Genomic DNA, 5,173 nt, shown 5'->3' on the forward strand with positions numbered 1-5,173 from the left:
TAGACAGCATGAAGGACCCAGAGCCTGAGTCAGGGATGTCCACGCCAATGGGGGGGCCATCCTCTCAGAGGAGCCCGATACCGCTGTGACTAAGAGAAATTTACAACCGGAGTGTCATGGTGGGAGACAGCAAGTCTGGGAGCCCACTGAAACTAATAGTGGGAATAGTACTATGCCAGTTCCTTAAATATTGTAAAACAAGGGGATTGCACCTATGCCTCCGGGATGTATTACTAAATCACTCAGTAAGACAATAGATAAAGCTAAATGAATTAGTTTACCAAGACAATTTATTTTGTCAGTATCGTTAGAATCAGTTTTTTTAGATGATTATTTTTTAGGCAAGAGAAGAATCAACATTATCAACTCAACCTCTAGCGACTGAATTTTCACAAAAGACTAATATACAAATAACATACAAAAAACATTGAAATAATCATCAATAGACATTAACAAAAAAGGACTAATGTACATATGACATACAAAGAACATTAAATCAACATATATAATTTCATTCCAATTATCAAAAAACAGTTAATCATGGACAGAAAGAATTTGCCAATATTAAATATGCATTCAGTTTCCACAATGTGGTGCACTATTTCTTTTTAGAACCACATGAGTCAAAGTTTACACATTCCTTTTAAACTTGAACATTTATAATAAATGTATTAACAAGAATTTTATGCGAACAAGTGCCGTAGCGAACGCGTTTCGAGTCCTGTTAAGAAACTCACAGGGGTCTCATCAGGGCAGCATTAAATGGATTCCACGGGGAACTGATTGAGGGCTTGAGTGCGACCTTTTATTAATAGTAGTGTGGCCGCCACTGTGTGTCTCACACTTAAGTGAAAGCCTCAAGGATGGTCTCTTGTCAAGGCATTGTTTATTGTTCCAAGGTGACAAGTCTTCTCTATTCAGAAGCCAAACAGTCCACCGCAACCTTGCGTGAGGTACTGTGCTTAAAGTTGCTTATTTTATAATAACTCTGAGGGCTGAACAGCCCACCGCAATCGAGCGTGTGGCGCTGTGAGTAGGAATTATGTCTTCTTTGGTTCAAAAAGAATCTTTCTGTTTTTCTCTCATTGAATGAGCACGAAGCAAAGTGGAGACAAACACCAAAGGTTTCAAAAAACGGAGGTTTGGTCCCTTCCTTAAATATGACAGTGATCTGCAAGGGGGAGGAATGGGGGGGAATTGACAGCAAAGACGTTTTGACTGAAAGTTATGAGCGCTTGCGGCCGCTAATGAGAGCTTGCTTACAGTTACTTCAGACTATGACAAAATGAATAATTGATGCTCTTATTACACTGTTTGGCTATTCAATACAATAAAGTAAATAAAATATGTTTTTTTTTAAAAAGATGGTGAAGAATCTATAACAGCTCTTAACTCATCAGCCTCTAAAGATACAGGGTTTCTGGAGAAATCAACTACATAGGTTTTCGTCGTGCAACAGCCACATGCAAACTCTGACACCAGTTATGCCTCGATGGACCTCAGCAACTCTCAAGATTTCAGAACCACCACAGAGTCCCACGAAAATAGCAACGTTAGTAAAAATCGTTCTGGACACAAATATATTTGGCTATATTTTATTTGTAACCAGTCTTTCTTTCTTTTTTGAACCATAGAAAGCATCAGTAAAAAGAGCCATGGTAGAGGGGACGCCACCAAAGGCTAACACAGTACATTTTTACTACTTAAGCTGTTCAAAGCAGACTGAAAGTTCCACATTCAAAAACAAGGAGCTGCGTAAGAAATATATTTGTATCTATAATATTGCAGAATCAGAAAAGAAAGTTACAGGTGTACCTAACGGCGCCACATGGCCTGTTAAGGTTTTTCAGGGATAGTTTTTAACACATGTACCAAACATGACTATTATAACCCCTGTTATGGCCATAAAATGAATGATAAATAGCAGTAGGCTCACAAGTGTCTAAACAACTTATACACTTCAAGAACAATACGTCATATATGTAGCTTGCTAGACTTGCACAAATTATATAGACTGTTAAAGTTGGTGTATGGTTTGTCCAAGGAAAAGAAAAATGTCCACCCTGATATAAATAAGGTCTTGTCGATCACGCTCAAAAGATCCAATGTTCGAGGGAGCCAAGATCAAAACTCTGTTGTATGCAAGGTATGTGTACTTATTTTGTTAAAAGGATGACAGAAAGGGCTATTGAAAGACGTATGTGTGATATTTATTTAAAAAATAGACAAGTCTGCTCTTTAGCCCCATGACAACTGTTTTAAAAAATGAAAAGTCCCCCAGCAGGATGTCATTATTGTGTTATTTAACGTTACATACTTACTTACCTTTAAGACAAGTATCAGAATGTCAGTGCGCAAGATGCTTCTAAGTTATGCCCAGGAAACAAATCTATTGCCAAAGTGGTATATGTGTTTCTTAAAGAAGGAATCGCTGAAATACAGCCTGTAAATCTGCACTATCTGAATCTTGGTGAGCCGCCCACAGCTATGCAGTGTGACAGCCCTACAAGCATAGCCAGTATTAATGTGTGGCTACCTACACTGGTTGAATACTGGGGTGCATACAAATGTCTTATGAGGGAGTTAACACTTTCACCGACGACCAGGATACATATTGCCTTAGAGCTTCTGCCTAAAGATTATTTCAGAAATAAAGTTTTTGTTTTGTACAACAGAGAAAATCACGATCTTTTGAATACTGTCAATATCCAAAGTTATAGAAGGTGTGAACCATTGAGTTTATAGTTTAGAAAATATGAAAACTTGTGATGCTGAAACAAATTATCTGCCGGGCCACTAATAATGTATGTAGCAAGTGTCATATTACATATACGTAATGAAAAGTCAGCAAACTGCCCAACAGCGCCGACAAGACATGCACAATGAAACTGCAAAGTATGCCTTGTTTATTTGTTGCTAACATTCTTTATTTTTAATAAAATGCCCTTACACAAAACCATTGCCTTTCATTTCATGGGATGCAGGGGCTGATTACATGTTGTGGGATGGATTAAGGAAGCTTTATTACGATACAAGTGGGTTCGGAAGCTTTGGAAACTCCAGAGCTCTGGTTAGAAGGGGTCTAGTTTAAAATGATCAGGTAAACAGATCACAGGTGAAGACTTGGTTATCTACAGAAGAGGGGTATCCACTCCACAACCGAGCCAACAGGCGTTTTAAGAGGAGCCTGACCTTCTTTAATGCCCAGTTAGATTCTCAGTGGCAGGCGGACATAATTAGTCTTCAAGATCTAGCCAAGCATAATAACAGTGCTTGATATATATTAACGTTGATAGATGTATTGTCCAAGTACGCCTTTGCCGAAGCGCTAAGCGATCAACATAGTATTAGCGTCTCCCAAGCCTTTAAATCTGTTTTCATGAAAGGGTGCCCCCCTCAAAAACTGCAAACACACGCAGAAAAATAATTTTTAAACAATTTGTTTCAGAAATTATTAAAGCAGCACTCTGTTCATCATTTTGTAATACGCACAGAGGTGCGATTAACTTGGGAATTGTATAATTTACTATTCCTACTCCAGTGTGTGCTTCAGCAGGGAAGGTGTTGGATTGTAAATCCAACACCTTCTGCCCCCTACATCAAGTCCTTGTACCAACTTGCGATGTAATGGTTCGCGATGTATGTGGCATGCGATGCATTGCATGTGATGTAAACGCTGCTTCCCGCTTATAACACCAGTTATCACAGAACCAATAGGTAACGACCAATAATTCCTTAGCTCTATGGAAAACAGTACAGGAGCCATTTCGTTGCCAAGGTAAAGAAGACTATTTTAAAAGAAAGTGATCATATAAGGGTTTCAAAGTTGAAAGGGGCCTTTCTGACGTGCTACCTGCAGACTTTCAATGATGAAATATTTATAGTGGAGAGTGTGGAGCTTAAAGAAGGTATATATATTTACATTTTAAAGGACTGCGATGTCAAAACTATGTTGGTGCATTTTACAACGAAGAGTTACAAAAGGTACTGAACGATCTACACTGAATGTACAGACTTGAAAAGATTCTGAAACAGAAAGGTAGTGGGGCTAACAGACAGGCTTTTGTGTACCTAAAAGGGGAATGGGAGGTAGCCCTAACCAAAATCCAATACCCAAGAACATGGAATATATTTACCATGCTCGAGGCCAAGTCTACTATGAACCGTGATCAGGACCCCTAGAGCATCCACATTGGCTTTTTTCATGGCTATTACCCGAGCATCGCAGGGGTTGTCAAGGCCATCAACAAATCCATAGCCAGTATCAAAACGTATTCAAATAGTCAGCTAGTATTAGATAACATTTAGAAGGAAGGAATTTCTTAATGCTCCAAAGATACAGAGTTCAGCTGTACTGGTAAATGAATAAGAGTTTTATATAAAAAGCCAGATAGAGTCAGAACCTACGTGCCCGATATTTATGGAGGGTTCTAAACACTCTAAGTGTATAGTGAAATTGTAGAGCCTCAGAGGAGTGGGGATAATTATTCATCATTCTGAAGACAGATCCAGGTGAAGGAGGAAAATAACACAGTGATACATTTTCAATATATTAAACCTGACTATGTAGCAATTTCTAAAAACCATTTTGACACTCTGTAGGTCATGATCTTCAGCGATCAATAGGACCGGGTGTCCTTTGAATATAGAAAGTTATTGCTAAGCCTCATTTAAGACTGTGATGCAAATATCAAGCAGTCATCATGGTGATAAAGAAAACATACAGCAACACCGCTCTGTACAGGTACTATTACAGACAGCAGGCCGGATATGGAGTACCACCATTCTATTAATGGGCCTTGTTATGTACAGGGTGGGATCTAGTTGGAGGTTTTTTCTCCATAGTTTGTACTGAAGAGCTATGCTTTTCTTAAGTTGAAGCTATGAAATTGCAAAACCCCATGTTGAAGCAACAGTCTCGAACATTGCCCAGGATGAGGTGGGCACTGTGACTTCTGCTGTCCTGAAACATGGCCTCCATTCATTGCACATCCGAAGATTGCACCAAATCAGAGTTAGACTTGTTTTCTCTAAAGTTTACTCAGACCAGTATTGGAAACAGTTTCTTCATGGAATATCGCCTCTTGGCGCTCTGACACTGTTGGCGCTGATAGAATTTTTTTTGTCAGGGTCCACGGATATGTATCTGGATATCAACAATACTCTGCTGCAT

At 39.0% G+C, this 5,173-nt stretch overlaps 1 pseudogene; it reads left to right on the top strand.

Annotated features, from left to right (window-relative positions):
* Positions 1-1,655: 1,655 nt before the first annotated feature.
* On the top strand, positions 1,656-2,262 carry LOC147732915 (uncharacterized; annotated as a pseudogene).
* Positions 2,263-5,173: the final 2,911 nt, after the last annotated feature.

Source organism: Lissotriton vulgaris, chromosome 2_1, assembly GCF_964263255.1.
Source record: "Lissotriton vulgaris chromosome 2_1, aLisVul1.2, whole genome shotgun sequence".
Taxonomy (NCBI): domain Eukaryota; kingdom Metazoa; phylum Chordata; class Amphibia; order Caudata; family Salamandridae; genus Lissotriton; species Lissotriton vulgaris.